General features: G+C 36.4%; 1 long non-coding RNA gene across 5 annotated transcripts in view; it reads left to right on the forward strand.

The window, feature by feature from the left end:
* LOC113833818 overlaps positions 1-25,190 on the forward strand; it is a 290,919-nt gene that overhangs the window by 48,135 nt on the left and 217,594 nt on the right. The gene's annotated exons all lie outside the window — the stretch shown is intronic.

Below are 25,190 nucleotides of genomic sequence, written 5' to 3' on the forward strand. Positions count from 1 at the left end.
AAATATCAAGTACTTGACTACCAGAACAGATATTATAATGGGTTATTTATACAATCAAAGAGGATACTGAATATCACTTTATATGTTAAATCTATAGACATCCAGATAACAATTTTCTTCACTTAGCAAATCATTTTAATCTCTTATTTTCTTTAATTAACCTTGGTTGAATGTTGAAAGCTAGAAAGCCCTAGCTTTTTAGTAGCCTGTATCTCAAAGTGATTAATCAATTAAATCAGGAAGCACACATATGTGACAGATGTACCGAGACATTAAAAACCAGCATTACCTAGCACTTATGCTACAGGATATTAGTCTCATAATCAATCTAGTTGAATCTAGATCATTTTGCCTAGCCATGGCAAGAAGGCAACTTGGAGGTGAAGGACACAACACCCCAAGTGGTAGAAACAACATAAGACAAGACACAACTGTCTACAGCATCATCAAGCACTCAGAGATTCTGGCTACATGGGCCTAGGCTGAGGACTGTCTGGAGAACTTTTAGAAGAAAGCTAAATAATTTGGAAATCTGTTAGAAAATAGATGATGGAAAGGTGATATGAACACAGAAAAATAAAATAGAATGGAATTTTAGAAATGGTAGTAACAGTAATACAGTGGGCTGATTGTATGTGGTGTTTCAGAAGAAGGAAGAAGAATAAAGTAGTATTCAGTTTTATGTGGTAAATGATCTGGAGGATGATGTGGTTTAAAAATAATGGGCTATAGAGGAAGCTTCATTTTGGGGAAGGATGCTACCCTCAAGCTTAGAGATATTGCATATTGCTTAGGACCTACAAGTGATTTTGATGCACAGGAATTTGACAGAAACAACAACAGTAATTCAGGTAAAACAAACAAAAACGCTCCACTGATGCTCCTGAGTGCAGTGCAACTACTCATAAAATGGCCTAGTAATGTTCCGACCCCTTTTCTATTTCCCCACAGTTGAGTCACCAGTATATTTCCCTGACTTCCATTTATGTCCCGCAGAGAGGGATGAGAAGGAACTTTAGATTTCTTCTCATATTGTTCTCTAGTTATACAGTTGTTAGTTACTGACAACAACCATGTAGCTTTTCTTTACATCTTCTTCATGGTGTAAGATTATTATATCTTATAGTAGGATGTTAATGCCATTCCCATGCTATAAAAAAGTCAGGCCCGTGTCTGTAGCAAGAGACAATGCTCCCTATCATAAATCTTTTCTTAGAGTAAAGAAATTTTTGGAAGAACCATGTTTAAAGATGTTCAAGAAAAAAAAAGTAAACAGCTATTCCAGCTTCATTATCTAAACTTGTGCTTAATTTACCACTATTCATTTAAGTGACTGTAATTTGAAGAGAATTTACAATGAGGTCATTGAAAATAAAAATGTCATAGGTATTGCTATCATATAACTTACTTATATTTGTGTTTAGAAAAGGTATTTGACAAATATAACCTGCTTAACCATTTCAATAAATTTACTGGTATATGCAGTTAAACTATTATTTATCTAAAATATCATTGTTATATATATTTAATCATATAATCAGTGAAATTAAATTAGTGATAGCAGGGGTTTAGAGGAAGAAATGTGTGCTATAAAAGTAGCAATAGTAAAACTGAAAAGAAAAAGAGAAAACATGTCATTATAAATCAAGACACCTTATAGATTGAAATGAAATGCTAGAAAAATATATTAAATCTATTTGAATAGCTACACAGGTATTATAAAAAAATACCCCCTTATGTGTAATATACAAAAATCCCAAATCCAAATAACAGAAGAAAATGTTCATCTTTCGTAACAAAAATCAGAAACAAATTACTCAAGAATTCATTTATGTGGATTTATTTTGAGGTATGATATATCAATATATTTATTAAAGAGCCATAGATGTTTGTTACAGTTCTACAGTTATAAAAAATAAATTACCTTGTTTTCATAGTACTTGTATTGGTCAGAGCAACAAGCTTCAAATCACTATTGACTCTGTCAGAGATGAAAAATGCTAGCAAGAGAAACAAAGTGGAATGCAGATGGTGGGAGTTAAGGGAAGAGATTTACCTAGAGCTACCTAAGAAGAGAAGTGAGCAGGGAACCTGAAGGGATGAAGGCACACACTGTAAAGATGGGGGAAGAGACTGTGCTATCAGAAGTAAAAAGTACAAAGACACTGGAAAGAGAACATCTTTATGCTGAGTTTTACTTGAAGTAGATGTCTGGTAAAGTTGAGTAGAAATGTTATGCAATTTGCATTGAATTTTATCATACGTGTTCAATATATATGTGGTAAATAGTTGTGCAAATCACTCATATGCATCTGAAACATCATCACGTGCTCAGTAGTCAAGCTTCCATGTCAAAATAGTTTGGTCTTGATGGGAAACTGGACACAAGCTTGAAGAAGTTTGTTAAAAATGGAGCCTGTGTTTTTCTGGCTGAGTTGACACTGTGTCTGAAAGACATTGAAAAAAAAGGAGGAAAATGAGGTGAGAAAAATTTTTACAGTTAATTTCTTCTGCATATATGTTATGGTTGTGAAGCTTGGTCCTCTTATTGGACACCTAAAAGTAGGAACAGGGGTGTCTCTGACTCTTTTACTGGCTTTTGGAACCCCATTCTTCATACTGGGTCACCTTGCCTAGACTTAATACATAGGGAGGTGCTTAGTCTTACCACAACTTGATACTACAACTTGTTTGGTTGTTACTCATGAGAGGCCTGCCTTTTCCTGAACAGAAATGGAGGAGTAGTGGATTGGGGTGGTGGTGGTGGGGTGGAAAGAAATGGGATGGGGAGAGAGACTGGGTAGAGAGCAGGGAAAGGAAACTGTGTCCAGGATGTAAAATAAATAAATTCATATAAAAATTCTATTCCTGGGCTGGAGAGATGGCTCAGAGGTTAAGAGCACTGGCTGCTCTTCCAGAGTTCCTGAGTTCAATTCCCAGCAACCATATGGTGGCTCACAACCATCCGTTATGAGATCTGGTGCCCTCTTCTGGTGTGCAGAAGCAGAATGGAAGCAGATTGTTGTATACATAATAAATAAAATCTTTAAAAAATTCTATTCCCAGCAATAAACAACTCAGACTAATCTTTCATATCACAATAAAAAAGAATCAGGAACTAAAACAAAACCAATAATCTAATAAAAATGTAAATTGCTATATATGTATATTTTTATTGATATATATTTGTACATATTTATAGGTTTTATGAAACACTGTAAAAATGTGATAGACCTTGTCAAACAACAAAGATCATCTTATCAAATGTCTGAGAATTATTTTGATTAATTTGATAAAATTAATGAAAAATCTTTGTGGTTAAAATGTCACAAAGTCAGAGGAGAAGTTATGAGACAGGGAAAATAATTGTATCACTCTTCTTAATATGCCAAAAATCAGCGAGTCAGTTGAAATGCAGTAATTTATTATCTATTATGAATACTAGGTCCTGTTTGCTTTGCATGCTATGAATTTTCATTTGTTGTTCCTTTTTAAAATTTCCTTGGTATAACATTCCTTGAAAAGAAATACCCAATTGTTACTAATATAACCCTTAATTATGGCCAAGGTTAGAATCTTCTCTCTAAGTTCAAATGTTAGAATTTAACAGCCACTGTCATAGCAGTAAATGGTGGCCATAAATGAGGTGGTTAGGGCGTGAATAGCTCAATCTCGTCCACTAGGAATGGCATTCTGACAAGAAGGATAACTGTAGCTAGACATGCATATCTCTGGGACACACTGTTTGCTTGACCTTCTACTGTATTTACTATAATGAATACCAGAAGCTTCTCTAGGTGCCAGCACCTAGCCTTTGGAGTGCCCATTCTTAAGACCCATGAGTCAAACTTCATTATGCATAAATTACTGCCTGATATTCTGTTGCAGTAGCAGAAGATAGAATAAAACAAACAATTTTTATTCAGGATTTGTATTTTGAGTATTTTAGATGACAAAGACGTCTTTAGTCCATCTGAAGTTCATTTATCTATGTAAGATTAGTTAGGATGTAGCACTATTTTTCTTTGTGGAGAATGTTCATATTCCCAATAACTAGGAGTCAAAATTATTTATTTCCCTACATATTTGTGTGTCATATGCCTAATAGAGGTTAGCGTATTTTGTGGCATCTATGAGGTTTTATGACTGCATTTGTCTGGTTTTGTTTCCCCTGGATGTCACATAGTTGTTTTGTTTGATTGTTGGTCGGTTTTGTTGCTGTTGTTGTTTTTTTTTTTCAAAGAAATAATTGGTTCTGGGAATCGAACTCTTGTTTTCTACAAGAATATCTGGTGGTTTTAACCACTGTGCCATCTCCTGCCTGTGCAGTTTTATATTATCATAACTATGTTGTAAGATGTGAGATTTGCTGGGGTATGTTCCTAATCCATGTTCTTTATTTCATACTTGAATTAGTAGCTGCCCAGCATCCCCTTCTACATAAATATTAGCATTAATTTCATAAATTGATGAATAGGATCCAGATGTATTTACATTGGAGACAGACTTTATTTTGTATAATTTAAGGGGTACCAAGGCTTTTGTTAATTTATGGATCTACTATTATTTCTTGGATGTCTCCAGTTTGTTTCTTGGATATGACAGCTTAGAATATTGAACATTAGCTCTGTCTGTTGTTTTATTTTTTCTATAAAAATGATTTTGCTGTTATTGTTTCATTGCCTTTTGCCAATTTCGGCACACTTGATTTCTGGTATTTTCCTACCCATCTTTATTGACTATCTTTGAATTGCAAATTGGATGTATTCTTCCTTGGGCAATTCATAAGTTAGTGTTCTAGCTGGGGAAATTTTGATGTTTTTGTATTAGTTTCCCTTATTTAAATATTATTCTCATATTTCTTCCCAATTTTACTCATCTTTATTTCTCATTGAAGTGATTCTCAAAACTCAGAATTATTTGAGTATATATAGTTCATTCTACAGAGCTATATTGTTTCTGTCCAATTTTTACTGTGTGTATGTTAATGAGGAAAAGGTTCTCAGTAAAAAAAATTTTGGTTCTTACAATACTTTATGAATCTGAGATGCAAATTTTGAAGTATTACACAAGAACTTAATATCGAATGGCTGATTGGTTTTGTATAATATTTCTTAAGAAAAACTTCTACCATTTTCTTCATAAGGGAGAGAACATATAAAGTATTTACTTCTCCACTTCAAACTTCTATATTAATGTGAAAAATAAATCATAAGATTAGGAGAAATTTCTTATCTATAGTGTTTAGTCTTTGCCATTACCTGATCTTTTAAAGGAGTTCTCTTCATTGTAAGGCACCATATCTTCTGGCTATCAGTATGTTCTCATTCTAGCCTCACAGAGTTGAGAATGACTAACCACTAAGTAATAAGCTTTGAGGAGTATGCAAGCAGAGTCCCTAAAATACCTTCCAGCTGTTTGAAAACAGGGAAGGATATAGGAATACAGATGACAAACCAAGCTACCATTTGTCTTCATGAGTTAAAATGTACTTGTGCAGGCTTACTAAGTTTCCATAAAAAATGTTGTTTTCAATGTGCAATGAGGGTCCCATGATGAAAGCCTTGTGCTGTCCCTACAATGCCAAGTTATTTGTTCTCATTTGGGAGTAACTGTCCCTTCTGGGAACAAATCTTAGAAATGGCTACCATGAAGGTGAGAGAAGATGGGCTACTGCACATGTAGAATCTGAATGTAAAGACATACTCTGATTGCAAGCACATTTTATGAATGAGGAAAGCAAACTTGCATGTATAGGTGGCTGTTTCTTTACCATTATCTAATCACTCAAGAACTTAGGATTTGAAGAGTTGCTTTAAATTTCTCTTTCTTTCTTTTTTTTGTTTGTAAGTATTCATTTAAGGCTACATACATGCACATGAGTGAGGAGTCCAGATGTTAATATCAGTCTCTCTCCACCTTAATTTCTTTGAGACAGAAACTCTTGCTGACTCAGGAGTTCAGCAATTAGCTAGAAAGTTTGGCTAGTTAAACTCTGGGATCTGCTTACTCTACTTCCCCTATTTTGTAGTTATAGATGAATGGTCCCACTCAAGTTTTTACATGTATGTTAGGGGTCAAACTTGGGTTTCCATGCTGGGCAGCAAGAGCTTTATCAACTGTGCTATCTCCTTAGTCATTTGTAATTTTAGGCTAGAGGCACCTCAGATTCACTTCCTTCTCCCTCTCCCCCCTTCCTCCCATTTTCTCCCTCTTTCCTTTCTTCTTCTTCTCTTTTTTATTGTTGTTCTTGCCTATGAGTGTGTGGGTGTGCTTGTCCCCTGCATACATCCAGAGGCTAGAAGAAGAGTGGACAGTTGTGTAGCCTAGTCTGTTTGTGAAATCCCGGCAGGGGGACCAAGATCTATCCCTGGTGCCTGAGCTGAATTTTTGGAACCCATTCCCTATGGTGGGATTCCTTGCTCAGCCTCCATGCAGCAGGGAGGTGCTTGGTCCTGCCTCAACTGAAGGTGCCAGCCTTTGTTGACTCCTCATGGGAGGTCTTACCCTTTCTGAGAAATGAATGTGTGTGGGTTGAGAAGAGGTGGCAGCAGAAGAGGAGGAAGGGAGGGGAACTGTGGTTGGTATGTAAAATGAATTAAAAAAATTAATTAAAAAAGAAGAGTCACATCTTACATTAAAAAACAACATCCAGAAATGTTGAGTAATCCATTGAAAATGAAAATAATTCAAGCTAGACATGATGGTATACCCCTTTAATCCCATCACTCAGGAAATAAAAGCAGGAGGATCTCTGTGAGTTCAAGACTAACCTGATATACATTGTGAGTTCCAGAAAATTCAGATTATAGCAATACAAGACTAATAAAATTAACCTAGAGTCAACATTATGATATATCCCCCAAAGGAGTCCTATTTCCCCTTCTTGCCTTTATCACTTTTCAATGTTCCACTCCTTTCCATTACTGATGATCTTGGTTTGATTGTCCAATAGGAGAAGAGAGACAGGTTTTTATTCATCATATCAGTGGAGAAAAAGCCCTAAGTCACTTGTTTAATGTTGTTAAATTTAGTAGCATGCAAGTATAATTTTATGTTCTATGACTTAGCAGCAGCAAAAGTAATAAACAAGACTCCTATTGCTTTTGCACTGTAAGAATTCAGTCATCTTGATATATAACTCAGTGGTTCAATCCCCACAGAGTCTGTTAAGATTCTTGCCTACACAAATTCATCACAGTGAAATAATTTAGTTTTATAACTGAGGAGATTATTTAATAGCAATTTCCTTACTAATCACTTTCTTATGACAAATTGCTTTAATAGAATGGGTTATAATAATGTAGTGTTTGCACTCTACTTTTGAGTTTGTAATATTGTATTTTGTTCCCAAATATTTATAATTATTAAAATTTTTGTGTGCTTAGACTTACTGAAAGCATGTTATTATAAAAATATTCCCAAAAGATTTCATAGTTTGTTGTTCAACGATGATAGACATTTTATGGCATTAATTCCATTTCCTGTGCAATTGCTTTTCTAGGTTTGAAAATCCTAAGTGCTGTTACATAAGGGATAGAAAATATACAGTGGAGGTTATTATGGTTATTAAATTCTATAATACATTTTCATTAAGAGTGGGTGAAACTGTAGTGGATGCTATGGCACTCTGGCCAGAACCTTCTACCTACTGAGGCACTTATCTATCAATTGCAAAGTGGTTTGGTGACAGTTCTCAAATTGGTTGGATATTTCAGATCTAGGAAATTTTTTATAAAAAAGAACTTCTTTGCAAATATGGACTAGTTTTGGGGTACCCCCACCTCCAAGGGCTGATTATTCTGGTACTACAAAAGTCCTGTCTCTACTGGAGATTAAAAGTTCATGTAGCTACAGAGTATCCCAAGATTGTCCTCAGGTTCTGTTGTGACTTCATCATACCCTGATTTTGTGTGTGCTCTAGAACACAAGATTAATAAAACCATACCAAGAACTGAGGTGTAGATATTTCTTTTCCAGACTGAGGAACAGCACTGAAGTTTAGATCTTCAGGATATTTGTTCTTTGGGGAAATCTGTTGTAGTCTGTAGCCTTCAAGGCCCTGGGTGGTCTCAAAGCCTTCAGTTATTGGACAGTTGTGTTCCCAAGAAAACTCCAAAAGTGTTGGCATCCCAAATCCTGACTTCCCCCATGAATATTTCTCACTGATAAATATACATAACTCTTTTAGAAGTATAACATTTAAGGGGAGTGATGGTGATTGTGATTTTCCAAAGTTAAACCAATTTCAGATTTCCTGATTGTGGTATGAAGAAAATTGAGAATCCATACTGTTTTAGTTATATCAAGTGACCTTTTCTTCTTAAAGCCTACCCCAGATACATCAGGTAACATGGGCTTTGCCTAAACCATTTGACTGACAGGACTCAATTCCTACCTCAATGTGTTGAAAATGAAATTATAAAATGTTTGGAAAAAAGTCTCAGCTATGGAACTGTCTATTACTGAGCATTTAATATATTAATGTTGTTACTATTGTTATTGTTAAAATGAAATATTCTCTTTTTCTGAGTGTTTTGGTCAATTACTTCAATAAATTTAAGCAATTACTGTAAGTAGGACAGATTTGTAGAATATAAGAGTAAAAGCATAAATTAAACTTCTTTTCCTTATGGAAATTTTATGGGATGAGAGAGACTATGAACAATATGTTAAATATAATACAGAAAATGGTAAATGGTCATAAGTTCAAAAGAGAAAGGTATAGCTTGGGACAGGAATACAAAGAGCTAAAATGGGCAAGTTGGGAAAAATGGTTTTAGTTTAGAATGAAGTTGTCTGAAGGCAAGGATGTAATTACATCTCTAGACCCAAGGTAAATGATAAATGGGTGTTTATTGGGGTCAATTACACAGAAAAATACAAAGAACTATTGGAGCATTTCACAGCTCTCCCTACTGGATCCACTGACCCTCCAGAAAGAGCAGGCAAAGGAAATCTACAGATTCAATGCAATCCCCATCAGAATACCAGCACAATTCTTCACAGAACTTAAAAGAACAATTCTCAACTTCATATGGAAAAACAAAAGACACAGGATAGCCAAAAAAACCCTATATATAGGAACTATAAAGGAACTTATAGAGGAATCAACATCCCTGACTTCAAGCTCTATTACAGAGCTATAGTCCTGAAAACAGCTTGGTATTGGCACAAAAATAGACAGGTAGACCAATGGGATAGAGTTGAAAACCCTGATATTAACCCACACTCCTAGGAACACCTGAATTTTGATAAAGAAGCTAAATTTATACGATGGAATAAAGAAAGCATCTTCAACAAATGGTGCTGGCATAACTGGATTCGGACATTTAGAAGACTGTGAATAGATCCATGTCTATCACCATGCACAAAACTTAAGAGCAATTGGACTCCATACACTCATATTTTTGGATGTTTGTTTCCCAGTTGGTACATTGTTTAGGAGGGTTAGGAGGTGTGGTCTTGTATATATATATATATATATATATATATATATATATATATATATATATAATAGTTCTTTTAAAACCTTGAACCACTTTTATAAATTGTTGAATATTTCAGTAAATTTTTTTGTTTTGTTGTTAACCCTTTTAGAAGCCTGTCTTTTTCTTTTTTAAGATTTATTTATTTATTTGTTTACTTTTATTATTATGTATACTTTGCCTGCATGCATGCCTGAGTGAGGATGCCAGATTCCTGTAGAACTGGAATTACAGCCAGTTGTGAACTGCCATGTAGGTGCTGAGAATTGAACCCAGGTCCTTTGGAAGAGCATCCAGGCTTCTTCACCACTGACCCATCTTAACTGCTAAGGCATCTCACTCCAGCCTCATAGCCTGTTCTTTTCTAATGAGAGCCAGAAAGTGAGCATATCCAGAGCGGAGGAAGTTAGGAAGAACTAGGAGTAGAGGGAGGAGAAACTGTTACCAGATATACTGTGTGAGAAAAAAAATCTAATTTCAATAAGAGGGGAAACAAAACAAAAAAACCAAAACCAAAACCAAAGCTAAAAAAAAAAGAAAATACATTTATTCTTCAAATAATATATCCTGATTACAGTTTCTCCTCCCTCTACTCCTCTTAGTTCCTCCCCACTTTGCCTCTCATCTGGATCCTCTCCCTCTTTGTCTCTCCCTAAAAAACAATTGGGCTTTAAGAGATAATAATAATATAATATAATGAAATCAAACAAAATTAACACATCTGAATTCAACAAAACAAACAAACAGAAGGAAAAGTGCATAAAGAAAGCACAAGAAACAGAGACCTACTCCTTTGCACACTCAGGAGTCCCATAAAAACACCAAACTGGGGAGATCTCCCCAGGCCTCTGCCTGCTTGAGCTAGGCACGCCCAGACGGGGAGGAGCTCCCTGAATCTGGGACCAAGCCACTCTTCCTTCCCTTTCTGCGGACCGATCCTCAACGAGGTGAGTGAGCCTCTTGCTCTCACCCAACTCCCTTCATGATAAAGATCTTGGAGAGAACAGGAATAACAGGAACATATCTAAATATGATAAAAGCAATATACACCAAACCAATAACCAACATCAAACTAAATGGAGAGAAACTCAAAGCGTTTCCTCTAAAATCAGGAACAAGACAAGGCTGTCCACTCTCTCCATACGTCTTCAATATTGTTCTTGGAGGTCTAGCTAGAGCAATAAGACAAGAAAAGGGGATCAAAGTGATACAAATTGGAAAGAAAGAAGTCAAACTTTTACTATTTGCAGATGACATGATAGACTACATTAGTGACCCGAAAAACTCTACCAGGGAACTCCTACAGCTGATAAACACCTTCAGCAAGGTAGCAGGATACAAAATTAACTCAAAAAATCTGTAGCCCTATTGTATACAGGTGATAAACCCAATGAGAAAGAAATCATGGAAACATCACCTTTCACAATATCCAAAAGCAACATAAAATATCTGGAGGTAACACTAACCAAAAAAGTGAGAGACCTGTACAATAAGAACTTTGAGACTTTAAAGAAAGAAATTAAATAAGATACCAGAAAATGGAAAGATTTCCCATGCTCTTGGATCAGTAGAATCAACATAGTAAAATGGCAATCCTACCAAAAGCAATCTACAGATTCAACGCAATCCCCATCAAAATCCCAACAGAGTTTTTCACAGACATTGAAAGAACAATACTCAACTTTATATGGAAAAATAAAAAACCCAGGATAGCCAAAACAACTCTTTACAATAAAAGATCTTCTGGAGGCATCACCATCCCCGACTTCAAGCTCTACTATAGAGCCATAGTTCTGAAAACAGCTTGGTATTGGCACAAGAATAGACAGACCAATGGAATCGAATTGCAGACCCAGATATGCACCTATGAACACCTTATTTTTGACAAAGGTGCTAAATCTATACAATGGAAAAAAGATAGCAGCTTCAACAAATGGTGCTGGTACAATTGGATTCGGACATGCAGAAGATTGCAGATAGATCCATACCTGTCACCATGCACGAAACTTAAGTGCAAATGGATCAAAGATCTCTCCATAAATCCAGCCACACTGAATCTTTTAGAAGAGAAAGTGGGAGATAACCTTGAACAAATTGGCACAGGAGACTGATTCCTGAACATCATGCCAGTAGCACAGACACTGAGGCATGCAATTAATAAATGGGACCTCCTGAAACTGAGAAGCTTCTGTAAGGTAAAGGACACAGTCAGTAAGACAAAACGACCACCCACAGAATGGGAAAAGATCTTCACCAACCACACATCTGACAGAGGGCTGATTTCCAAAATATACAAGGAGCTCAAGAAGCTAGCCACCAAAACACCAAACAATGAAATTAAAAAGTGGGGTGCAGAACTAAACAGAGAATTCTCAATAGAGGAATCTGAAATGGCTGAAAGACACTTAAGAAAATCTTTGGCCATCAGAGAAATGCAACTCAAAACAACTCTGAGATACCACCTCACACCTGTCAGAATGGATAAAATAAAAAATACCAATGACAATCTATGCTGGAGAGAATGTGGAGAAGAAGGAACACTCCTCCATTGCTGGTGGGAGTGTGAACTTGTAAGACCACTCTGGAAACCAGTATGGCGGTTGCTCAGAAAAATGGGAATCAATCTACCTCAAGATCCAGCCATTCCTTTCTTGGGTATATACCCTAATAGTGCATGTTCATACAACAAGGACATATGTTCAACCATGTTCATAGCAGCATTGTTTGTAATAGCCAGAACCTGGAAGCAACCTAGATGCCCCTCAACTGAAGAATGGATAGAGAAAATGTGGTACATTTATACAGTGGAGTACTACTCAGCAGAAAAATGCGATGGAATGTTGAAATTAGCAAGCAAATGGATGGAATTAGAAGAAACCATCCTGAGTGAGGTAACCCAGTCACAAAAAAGACAAACATGGTATGTACTCACTCATATATGAATTTTAGACATAGAGCAAAGGTTTACCAGTCTATAATCCTCTTCACCAAAGAAACTAGGAAACATGAAGGATTCTAAGGGATAAATAGACCCCAGGAATGGGAAGTGGCATGAACTCCTGAACTAATTGGGAGCATGAGGGTAGGGGAGAGGGTGCTGCCACAATAAGAGCACAAGAAGAGGAGTAGAGGAGAGGAAATGGAGGAACAGATATATTGAGTAGGGGGAAGAATAGAGGAGAGAGAGCTGGATGAGAGATACCATATTAGAGGGAGCCACTATAGATGCGAGAAGAGATCTGGAACCAGGGAGATCTCCAGAGACCCACAGGGATGACAGGATCTGACAATCCAGGCAATGGAAGAAAGGATAACCTAAAAGCCCTTCCCCTAAAATGAGATTGATGACTACTCTTTATGCCATCCTAGAGCCCTCATCCAGTGGCTGATGGAAGCAGAGACAGTCATCCACAGAAATACACTGAGCTGAAATCTGGAATCTAGTTGAAATTAGGGATGAATGAAGATCGATGGAGTCTGTACCAGGTTGGAGACACTCACAGAAACAGTTGCACTGAACAAGGGAGAACACATCGACCCCAGATGCTATCTGGGAGGCCAGTACAAGACTGATCCAGCCCCCTGAACATGGATGCCGATAAGAGGCCTCTGCATTCCAGGGAGACTCTGGAAGTGGATTAGCATTTTTCCCTGGTGTAAGAAGGGACTTTGAGAGCCCATGCCTCGTGAAGGGATTACACTCTGGCCCTGGACACATGGGGAAGGGCCCAGGCCCAGCACAGGAAGATTTTGTGGACTTTGCAGAGCCCCTGTTGAGGGCCCTACCCTGCCTGGGGAGTGGTGGGTAGATGGGGTGAAGGGTAGGTTGGGGTGGGGGAGGAGGGATGGGGGTGAGGGGAGGGAGAGGGAGAAGGGACTTACATGTGAAACAAGCCTGTTCCCTAACTTAAATTAATAATAAAACAACAACAACAAAAAAAAAAACAAGTCAGATTGGAGGGGTGCTGCAGAATGGGCCTTGCAGACAGATTGCAGCGTATACCATGTATTTTTGGTTTTTGTTTTGTTTTGTTTTTTTTGAGCAAGTCATTGTCATTCTCTGAAAATAATTAATCTTGTGCTGAGAAATTAATATTTTTATTGTATTTATTATTGTTATTCTTATTGTATGTGTTTGTATGGTGCATGTGTACTAATGTGCATGTGAGTGTGACACAGTGCACGAGTCTAAGTCAGGACACTTTCAAGAGGCAGTCCTTTCCTTCCCCCCTGGGTTCTGAGGATTGATCTCAGGTTGTCAAAGAACCACATATTATATTATGCTTTCAAAACACATTAGTGAACAGAGAATATTTTGGCTCTATTACAGGTTGAGAGATATGTCAATGCTATTAATTTCCAACTTTGGTATAGAAAGATGTAATAAATTAACACTGTAACTTATAGCTCTCAGAGCATGTCATGTTCTATTTATTAAAGATTTGGGTAAAAAAAGGAAATGAATTTCTCTCAGGTTTGCAAGTAAGTACCTTTTCTCGTAATAATCTTGCAGGTCTGAGAAGGAACTTTTGACTCCAGCCTGTGCTGTGGTAGCCACTGGATGCCAACCAAGGAGCACTAGTTTTGGCATGCCTTTTAATCAATGGTAGTCACATCTATTCTTTATTAAAACAGGATTTACCAATACCCAAGTGCTAATTGTTACAATTTTTCCAAAGAATTTGATTCTTTTCTCTGTGGTGAGAGTCACAATTGCCTAATTTCCTCTGAGGCATAGCAGAATATGAAAGTCTCAGACTTTTATATGTGAATTTTCCAATCATTTCTACCCAACAAACCAATTACTTTCCTTCTCTGTTTTACAGGGATCACGAGAACTCCTTCCTCACTAGATAAAGAACACATTTCCTCGAGCAAGGGTCTGATGATGTTTTAGTCTATGATTGGTCTTCTAAAAATTTCTTGACATCTTCCTGTTTTTTGTGTCACATGTTATTCTCTTCAACTATATCAATTGACTTTCATTTCATTTTTATTTTATGTTTCATTTTTCAAGGGCTTGAGGATCAATAGGAGAGCCAAATTCATGTAGTCATTCTGCATTGGTTCTTAAGATGACTATTTCTAAAATTCCTCAAATATTTCATGACAATAAAAAAGGAGTGAAATTAAATATCCATTTGAGTTTTATGGCTAGTGTAGTCACTATGAATATGAATTGAGTTGATAGTGGAAAGGGAAGGAATTCTCAATCTTATCAATAATTTGGAAAGAGCAATCTAACAAAGAAACAATCTGAAATTCTTCCTTTGTGCTTCATAGCATTTTGTTGAGGTTTTCTCTTGGAGTTAGCTCAGTATTTGCTTCTTTGGAGTGAAAACACAGTTTTATTTCATAGTCAGTTCCTACTCCTTTCAATTTGGAGCTGATAAATCTTTACTGCAAATAACAAATGAGGTCAAAATTGTCCCTAGAGTCTTACTCGAGTCTTCTCCAGATGTTCTTTGACACTTAGGAACCTGGTAAGAATGTTCAGGAAGGATCTAGCAAGGGAAAGGTAATAGTTTGTTAAAAGTCATTTGGTTGTTCTATTTATGATATTGCCGGTTTATCAGGCCATTGTCAATTATAAATTCCAGAAGTCTAGAAGAATAAACAGCTAGCTAAAAGCCCAGATTCAGAGTCTGCCTTTAGCTAAGAGGAAAAATTCTATTCTGATTAAAAAGTAGCAATTTCAGTATCTGTTCAGTTCTACCTTTTTATAAATAACAGGAAAATTGATAGGTGTCATTTTGAGATAACATGAGACTATGAGAAAAGATATACATTATAGGACAGATCAAAATCCATAATATTTCAATAAGTTGAATTATAGAAATAAAAACATAGATATTGCCTTTTCATCTATAAATTTCCAGTTAATTACAATATGTACTATTTTGATAGTAAAATCTTTTCCAAGGTATCATGTTAGACTCATATAAATTATTTTCTATTGAATTATATTAATTCATTTGACAATTTATTTTGAACACTAACAAAGAACTATGCACAGTTTCAGAAACATGTTAATTAACAGAGGGATATTTTGACCCTAGTACAGGTCAAGAGGTGAGTGCCAATACTATTATTTCTTTTTCAGAAAAGAAATACATGGTGGAGATATGCTGTAATTCACAACACTCAGTGAAAATTTTATAGATACTAAATGAATTTAATCGACTTTTTAAAAAGTACTATATAATTTTAAATTAACAGAACAATTACATAGGCAAATGGAGGATGATTCATAAAATACATATGAAATAGAGGAATATAACTGACAAAAAAATACAGCCCACATAACTGCTTCAGTTTTGTTGTCAGAATCTGTAAATGGGATGATTAAATAAAATTTTTAAAATCTCTAATTTTTGAGAATTTTGTAGATAGATACAATGTAGTTACATAATTTCTACCCATTCCTCTTTCTTTCATGACTCCTCCATCTCCTCCCTCTTAGATTGATGGCCTTTTCTTCTATAGCTAGCTATTACACACACACACACACACACACACACACACACACACACACACACACACACTTGAGTTAATTGCTAAGCTAGTATGTACATGTGTTTAGGACTGACAGTCTGAGATTAGGTATCCTTACAGGGATCTTTTACCTGGAGAAAACTGATTGTCTTTTTGTCAGTCAGTAGCCACTAACTGCCTGTACTTCTTCATCTAGAGGTGTGATCTTGTGAAACTGACCCCTCTGCATTGGTAGGTCGACTGGTACAATTATTATGCAAGTCTTGTTTGGGCAATAATGTAGAGATTTCCTGGGCACAGTAAGCCTGATGTGTCTAGAAGACACCATTTCTTAGCAGTCATTCTGGCTCTTAAAATATTTCTGCTCCCCTTTCCATAATCTTTCCTGGGACTTAGATGTAAATCTTGTGTCAAAGAGATACCTATGGGTCTGGGTATTCTATGGTCATCTATTCTCTGCATGTAGACCTGTTAGGAATCTATATAGCAGCCTCTGCCACTGGGCAAAGAAGCTCCTTTGATGAGTTCTGAAAGCTACTCTGTGGGTATATGAATATGTTTTTAGAATTCCATGAGAGGCTATGTTGGTATAGGAAAATGGTAATAGTAGTTTTTCCTCTGACGTTTATGAATTGTCTGGCCATGGGTAGCTGGTGAAGTTTACGTACCAGGAATTAGTTCCCTCCTCTGGAGCGTAAGTTGGAAATTGGACAAACTTGAATTCAAATATTAGTGCCTCATTAATCACTAAGCAATTTTGTGTAAATACTTTTCATCTCTATGTCAGTTTCTTCTAGTAACATCTGTCTGTCTGTCTACCATCTATCTTCTACACATCTCAACAATTAAAGAAAAAGAGGCCATGAATTAGAGCGAGAGCCAGCAAGGGGACATATACAGGAGAGTTTGAAAAGAGGAAAGGGAAGGGGGGAAGTTATGTAATTATATTTTAATTTCAGAAAAATTTAAAATTTTAAGATAAAAAGAAATGTTTTCTTTCAGCTAAGTTGATCAGGATAATAAAAATGAAACATATAATTTCTTGCTTTAGTTCTAAGCATATTATAAATACAACATCAATAATAGTTATTAATATTTTACCACACACACACACACACACACACACACTCACACACACAGACACACACACTCCTTAGTTGTGTCTAGATTTATTCACTTAGTTCTGAACACAAAATTAAAATTAAAAGTACCTTAGGATGGATTTGAGTTACTTAATGAAGAGCCTAGATTCTCTTCACACATATATTCTAATTACAAAACTCATTGAGGTACCTGTCAACACTTTTGACCACAAAGTAGAACATATGTGCTTCAGCTTATACTAAATCAATTTAATGGCTTATTTCATCTATTTTGTTATTTGTTCATAAAGCATGGAAGATTCATTCCCTCAGCAACATTGGTTAAATAAAATGAATAAATTTGGTGATCTGTCCAATCAGGGACAGTTTGGCTTTAGAGAATATCAGTGGTGTCCATAAAAGGGTAGATATATCAAATGGCCATGTTCAAGACTATAGCTCATTTACATGATGAATGAGGAGTGTCTAACGTTTACCAAAATTTCCAGAGTTCTTTATTCATTTACTTCAAAATACATTTATTGGAATTTAATGATATCTTTTTCCCAGTAAAATTGCACATCATTTCATGAACTTGAGTAGAGAGAGCTATCACTTCAGGAGTTAACACAGAGCTTCACACTCTTTCATATGTGACCTCAGAACACAGTGTAGTATGTCATTTTAATTTTTTAATTTTCCTGGGAGTTGTTAAATTCTCAGTAAGGCTCAAATTCTTTAAAAGTCATCTGCTCTCCCTTGTTCATTCAAATAACAGTTTGAAACTGTTAAGCAAACTGCAGTTAGGTGGGGATTGTTTTCTTCATTCAAGCTTTCTCTTTTTTGTTACTTTAGACCTATCTCAGTGATGTGGAAGTCATCACTTTCTGACTTTATTAACACACTAGACTAATTTATAGCAGTTCTTGGCTAAGTTTTGATTAATACTACAAAGCTAGTGACTATAAGTAAAACAAGTACAAGTATCCTGGCAAAGTGAAGATTCTAATGCTTTTATAAACCGAATGTTGCTACTAATAGGGAATAGAATTTACATTAATGACTGCATTATATCTTCCTACATGCCTGAAACCTGGGGCATCTGTGATTAAGTAAACTACTGAGGAATTCCACAGATGGACCATCCCACAATTGAAGCTTACTTTGTATGACAGGCTGTTATTTGCTTACTATGTGGGAAAGCATCTTTAAAAAACACTTCTATTTATCAACTTTCCTGACTGTATAAGAAGAAAAGTGAGTTGATCATAAGCATTGATCACGTTTTTTACTGTTTTTTAATTTTATTTTAGAAACAATCTTATTTTACATATCAATCTCCCCATTCCCTTGCCCTCCCATCCTCCCATGCCCCCCAACAAACCCCTAACCCACCTCCCACTCCCCAAGGATAGTGAGGTCTTCCAAAGGAGACCATCAAAGTCTGTCACATCATTTTGGGGAGGACATATGGCCATCTTTTGTGTATCTGGGCTACAGTAGTATCCCTCCATAGGGAGTGGGCTCCCAACGTCCACTAGGAATAAACACTGGCTCCACTGTTCAAGGTCCCATAGACTGCCCAGGCTCCTAACTGATCACTCTTTTCTTTCTGGCTATGAATGTGATGAGATAACTGTTTCCACTTTGAATGCCCCACTGTGAAGTACTGAGTCCTTAGATGTGAAGCAGAATAAACCAATCCTCCATAAGATTGATTTTTATCAGAGTATTATTAACCTCAACAAGCAAAGTAACTAAGAATGATACCAGGAGTGGAGTTAGAAACAATGTGTATGTATGTCCAAGTTGGAGCCTCCTTGGGGGAGACAGACATTATGGAAAACTCTGAATGGGAAACCTAAATTAAAGTGGTGCTTTTGGTATGACAGGACTGTGGCCTGTCCACTTTGGAAAGCTATGGGCATGGAGTTGAGCCTGCATAAGAGAAAGATGTGAGTTGCATCTGGCAAAGATGGAAGGATAAGGTTAATTACACCCTTTGGAGATCAGATTATTGTATTATAACCCCCCACACACATGCTGGACATAATTCTTCAGTATTTTGTGATTTCCCAATTTAGATTTTTTTGTCTTTCTTTGGTCTAATCATTCTTGCTATGCCATAATTCCTTATTTTAGAATGAGAGAATGTGAATATTTATTCTGTGCCATTGCATGGTGTATGTTAGAAATGTGTAACATAGTCTTTTTATTTATTAAACGAGCTCACCATTAACCAATTGCCTTGAGTCTAATATGAGTTTACTTTTAGATTTCAAACTATTGTAATTGTTATGAATTTGGGGACTTTTGAAGTGGCATTATATTTAAATTATAAGATATGTATCAGACTTTGGAAGCAAGAACTTCAAGATTATGATTTAAAGCAATGAGATTTGTGTCACACTGACAAGTGGTAGAGTTTTGGTGGTTAGTCTCATCTTGATGAGATCTTGAGTTACCTGGAGAGAAGCCTTTAGAGAGATATGAATTTTGGGAATTATCTTCATTAGGTTAATTGTGATTTTAAACCTAAAGGGAACAGGGCACAAGAATATGATAATGCTGCTGTGTATTAATAGATAAAAGTTGGTTGCAGTCATAACACACACCTAACACATGTCCATGTCTTGTAACTCAGCAGTGAATAGAACTAGGATATGATGTTAGTGCAAGATACAAGAAGGGACACTATAACTTTTGGCTACCTTAAAGGTAAAACTTATTATTTTGTAGCACAAAGTATGATCAGATTATCACCTGCAACAAAATGCATCATCAGAATAGATCATGGTTCTGGTCAAAGACATTTCCAGGTAGAAATGTTTTAGATGATAAATATTTTTCCTGTAGCTGTCAGTGGTTAAACATGAGGATACAGATACACTGAAGAAGAAACTATTCAAAGTTTACACATGGTTTACAGGATATACAAAAGATATGAGTTCAAAATAAAATTGTTTCTTTCCCATTGTCTGTTCTAGAAAAGAACCCCAGATTTAAAAAGAGTTTAAGTTTCTATCTGCAAAGAAGGGTATCAGGATAAAGAGCTCAAGACTGCAATTAAATGACTATGTGTGAGGTTTCAGAAAGATGTAAATGCTGTCTATTTGGGCTTAAAATAATATTAAATGTGACCTTCTTAGACATTCTATTATAGAGATGAAATTTTCTAAAAAGTATATGATATATGAATTATGGGCATTTTAAACTACTGAAAATGTTAAAATGTTAAGCATTTTAAACTACTGAAAGTGTTGTCCATACAACTCTAAGTCTCTACACAAGCTAGGGATGGACTTATCTGGAAGATATGGATGTAATCTTTTCTAACAGAGGGTAACCCATTACGAACTCTAGGAAATCACAAAGGATTTCATGAGAATTATGTTGGGGAAAGCACCAACAATTAAAATAAGCTAAAGGCATTTTTTGTACAAAAGGAGCCCTTACATTTTCTTATAAGAACACTCTAAGACTATTACTCAAATTCAAGTCCATTTGCAGATTTTCTGAGAAAGCAAGTGTGATAAAAAGTAAAGGAGTGTGAAGACTTCACCAGAGAGCAATGGCAGGGTGAATAAGGGCTCCCAGGGACCAAGGCTGAGACATGTTTGCCATCTTGTCACAAGTGCTCAGCTGGATTTCAGGATGGCCTGGGCTGGTGACTCCTATGCTTTCTCCTGATCATATTCTTTTAACTGGAATATTCATTTTTATTGCCCATGTATCATCTTTGTACATTAGTTATATCCAGGAATGCAGGTGGGATATAATACTATTTTATGTACTTTCCCTTACAAAAAGACCCATTTTGTTGTTGTCTGCACCTGAAAAATCACACCTAAGTAGCTTCTTTGCAAATACCTTCCTTTAATGATGCAATCTTGAACTTAGAGCTGTTGGCAATATTGGATAGAATTTTAAGGAGATGGTGGGAGCAAATGAATTTATTTTTGTTTGTACTTGAGAGGAATGTGCAAATTACTTGTGATTGAAGTTGAAGAGATAGATCAAAGATATTTGAGAATCCCTTGCTACCTTTTCCCTTGAGAATTCAGGTTCAATTCTCATCCACATAAAATTTTCATGGCTTTAGTGGCTTCTTTGATTAACAGAAAATAGAAGTCATATTTTGCAGCTCTTGAGCTAAATCTAATGTAACTTAGACAATTTTCTTTGGGGCAAATAGGAGGTGACTCAGTCAGTAAAGTTCCTGTCATGACAGCATACAACCTGGGATAGTATCTCCAGAACTCACACAGGAAGGAAAGGTTGCAGGGTACATGTCATGCATATTAAGATAACCTATTCCATAGTGCATAGATTCAAAGCATCACTGATGACAAAATGCTTAGTCTTATACATCATGAAAGAGGATCATGTTTCAAATTATGACAGCATTCTGATTTACAACTACTTTGAATTATATTTTTATTCATAAATATGTGCATACTGATATAATCATGAAATATTCTATAATGTATCACTAATAGATATAGAAAACTACATATAAGCAAAATTGTATTATTTAACATCTTCAAAACTCAAATATGCTGAGTCTGAATAACTTTCCTAGCCAGAGTCCTTTGTGCAGGTATTCTTCCCAGTTTCATCAAGAACACCTATAAGGAAGCATTTACAAACAAACAAAAACAAACCTACTATTGTTTCCATGATTTTCTTGTAATCCATTCATCCTCACTGCCTTATTTAGTATAGGATTTTACAAGTTCTGAGAAGAAACAGTTATATCTAATAATCAGAAGCCAAACTCCTTCTTTTCCATGTATTTAAACTATCCTTATAAACTGAAAGAAAGTTAAAAAATAAAATGTATATAAAACACACAATTAAATTTAAGAAAACTATAGAGGGAATTAAAAGAAAGAAAAGAAATATCAAAGAATTACTATTGTTCATAAGGGGATATTAATAACAATTCTGTAATTTTCTGAGTTTATCCTTCACTTGTTTGAATAAAAATTCTCACTCTAGGACATGGATAATGGCCACGGGAAGTTAAGGAGACTCCTAGTTGTCGAGCATGAGCTGTCTAACCATGCCTTTTTTGTATTCCTTGGAGCACTGGGAGCATCTCTGGGTTGTTTGTGGAAGGCATTCCTCCTTCAGGCTTATTGGAGAGGGTATACCATGCTTTTAAGTTTCTCTCCTCAACACTAAAGCTTTGCTTAACAAAACAATGTCTGTAATTCAATCAAATTGAGTTGTATAAACAGCTGTGGCCAAATTTACACATGTGCAGAAAGTGACATTTACAAATGATTATGCCCTACATCAGTGATAGTGACTGCTGTCATTGTCCATGCAGATTTCACAAATAAACATGAAAAAATTTGTATCATAAAATTACAAAATAAAATGCATGTCTATATAGGTATGAATAATTTTGCATGTTTATATATTTTGAGTATTTATGAAATATGTGTACATGAACATACAATATTTGAATATTGCTATATATTCACACTATAATGGTGGGATTCTTAGGAAGAGAGTGGGTTCTCTGAAAACCCAGACATGAAGCCTGAACATGTGTATTAAAAGCTTTTTGTTGGTGAAAGAGTGCTTAAGACCACATTTACCCTGATGGAGTTGGAGAAACATTCCATTCCTTAACAGAAGATACTGAAAACTCACATTTCACAATTCCTGTGTACTTCAGGAATTGGAGATTTTTTGGTATCAGTATACAATGGAAGAATTGATGTTTGGAAGTATGAAAACGTGCAGAGGCAAGTAATAAGCTTATAAATTTAGATAATACTTCTAAATTAGAAAGAAACCAGATACTATCATTACTCACTCATCCATGTTAAAAAGTTGAAACATTTCTAAATCTCAAGTTTTAAATGTATTTTGAGAGCTGATTTCATGAGTTCTTACTCAATAATCTGATCCATTTGCTATTCATATTTTCCATGAATATTTTCTATAGAAATGAACTGTCATGGAGATATAGCTCATTTAAAATTGAAAATCGAAACAGAAATCCAGTAACAACTGTTAACATATTGATCTTCTACACTCTGAACTATATTGCAAGGGGGGTATATATCCTCATCAATAAATCAACAAATGTTTCTGAAATCATATTCTTTCCCTTAGTTTTTCATATCTCATTACTCAATGATTAGTGAATTTGTTCATGGTATACAGCTGAGATGCATAAGACAAAAGCACTGTCTTTTCAAGTCAGTTTGTAATCTGACAAAAGGGGATTGCTTTGCTATTTCTCATCTTTTTTTAAGTTAATTTTTTATTTGAATCCTTTAATTACTACTCATATTTACATATCCATCCCCCTATTCCCATGCCCTCCCAACCTCCCAAGTTCCCCACCAACTCCCTCAACCCATCCCCCAACTCATCCCCAGGAATAGTGAGGCCCTCCACTAGGGACCTTCAAATCTGTCATATTATTTGGGGGAGGACCTAGGCCCTCCTTGCTGTATCTGGGCTGCAATAGTATCCCTCCATAGGGAATGGGCTCCCAAAGTCCATTTGTACTCTAGGTTTAAAGACTGGCTCCAGTGTCAGAGGTCCCATAGACTGTCTTGGCCTCCTAGCTGGCACCCACATTCAGAGGGGTTGGATCCGTCCAATGCTGTTTCTGCAGCTTTATGACTAGGGTCTCCATGCTCTCACTAGATCAGGTCAACTGTTTCTGTGGGTTTCTGCAGCACCGTCTTGGCTCCTTTGCTCATCCCTCCTTCCTCTCCACAACTGGATTCCAGAAATGTGGTTCAGTACTTCACTGTGGGTGCCTGTTTCTGCTTTGAACAGCTATTGGATGAAGGCTCTAGGAATGGTAACCAAGGTACACATCAATCTCATTAGAGGGGAAGGGCCTTAATGGTATGCTCTCCACCACTGCTTGAATTCTTAGTTGGGGTCATCCCTGTGAATCTCCTAACATTTCCCCTGTGCCAGACCTCTCTCCATACCTGTACTGTCTCCCTCTATCAAGGCATCTCCTTTCTTGCCCTCCTCTATTCCTCCCCTTCTCAGTCCTCTTGTTCTCCCCCCTCCCCGCCAATCCTTCCCTTCCCACCTCCCTTCCTCTCCACTCCCATGATCCCAATTTGTTCAGGGGTTCTTGTCCCCCTCACCTTCTTCGAGGTACTATGCAATCTTGTCTTGGTGTCCTCCTTGTTTCCTAGCTCCTCTGGCAGTGTGGATTGTAGACTGGCAATCCTTTGCTCTATGTCTAAAAATCATATATGAGTGAGTACATGCTATGTTTATCTTTTTGTGATTGATTACCACACTCAGAATGGTTTCTTCTAGTTCCATCCATTTACCTGCAAATTTCAAGATTCCATTGTTTTTTTTTTTTTTCTGCTGAGTAGTATCCATTGTGTAAATATACCACATTCTCTCTGTCCATTCTTCAGTTGAGGGGTATATAGGTTGCTTCCAGGTTCTTGCTATTACAAATAATGCTGCTAAGAGCATAGCTGAACATATGTCCTTATTGTATGAATGTGCATCCTTTGGGTATATGCCCAATAGAAGAATTGCTGGATCTGGAGGTAGATTGATTCCCATTTTCCTGAGAAACCACCATACCGATTTCCAAAGTGGCTGTACAAGTTTGCACACCCACCAGAAATGGAGGAGTGTTCCTCTTTCTCCACATCTTCTCCAGCTTAGAGTGTCATTGGTGTTATTGATTTTAGCCATTCTGATAGGAGTAAGATGGTATCTCAGAGTGGTTTTGAGCTGCATTTCCCTCATGGCTAAGGATGTTGAGCACTTTCTCAATTGTCTTTCAGCCATTTTAGACTCCTCTGTTTAGAATTATCTAGTTCTGCTCTCCACTTTTTAATTGCATTGTTTGGTGTTTTGGTGGCTAGCTTCTTGAGTTCATTGTATATTTTGGTGATTAGCCCTCTGTCAGATGTGTGGTTGTAACCTAAGGTGTGTGTGAGAGAGAGAAAGAGAGAGGGGAGAGAGAGAGAGAGAGAGAGAGAGAGAGAGAGAGAGAGAGAGTGAAAGAGGGATTGAGGGAGGAAGGGAGGGAAGAAGGGAAGGAGGGAGGGAGAGAGGGGGGTGTGTAAGCATGTACATAGTTGATAGATTTTTAATGAGTCTCTCA

The sequence above is a fragment of the Cricetulus griseus genome, chromosome 2 (assembly GCF_003668045.3).
Source record: "Cricetulus griseus strain 17A/GY chromosome 2, alternate assembly CriGri-PICRH-1.0, whole genome shotgun sequence".
In the NCBI taxonomy this organism is placed as follows: domain Eukaryota; kingdom Metazoa; phylum Chordata; class Mammalia; order Rodentia; family Cricetidae; genus Cricetulus; species Cricetulus griseus.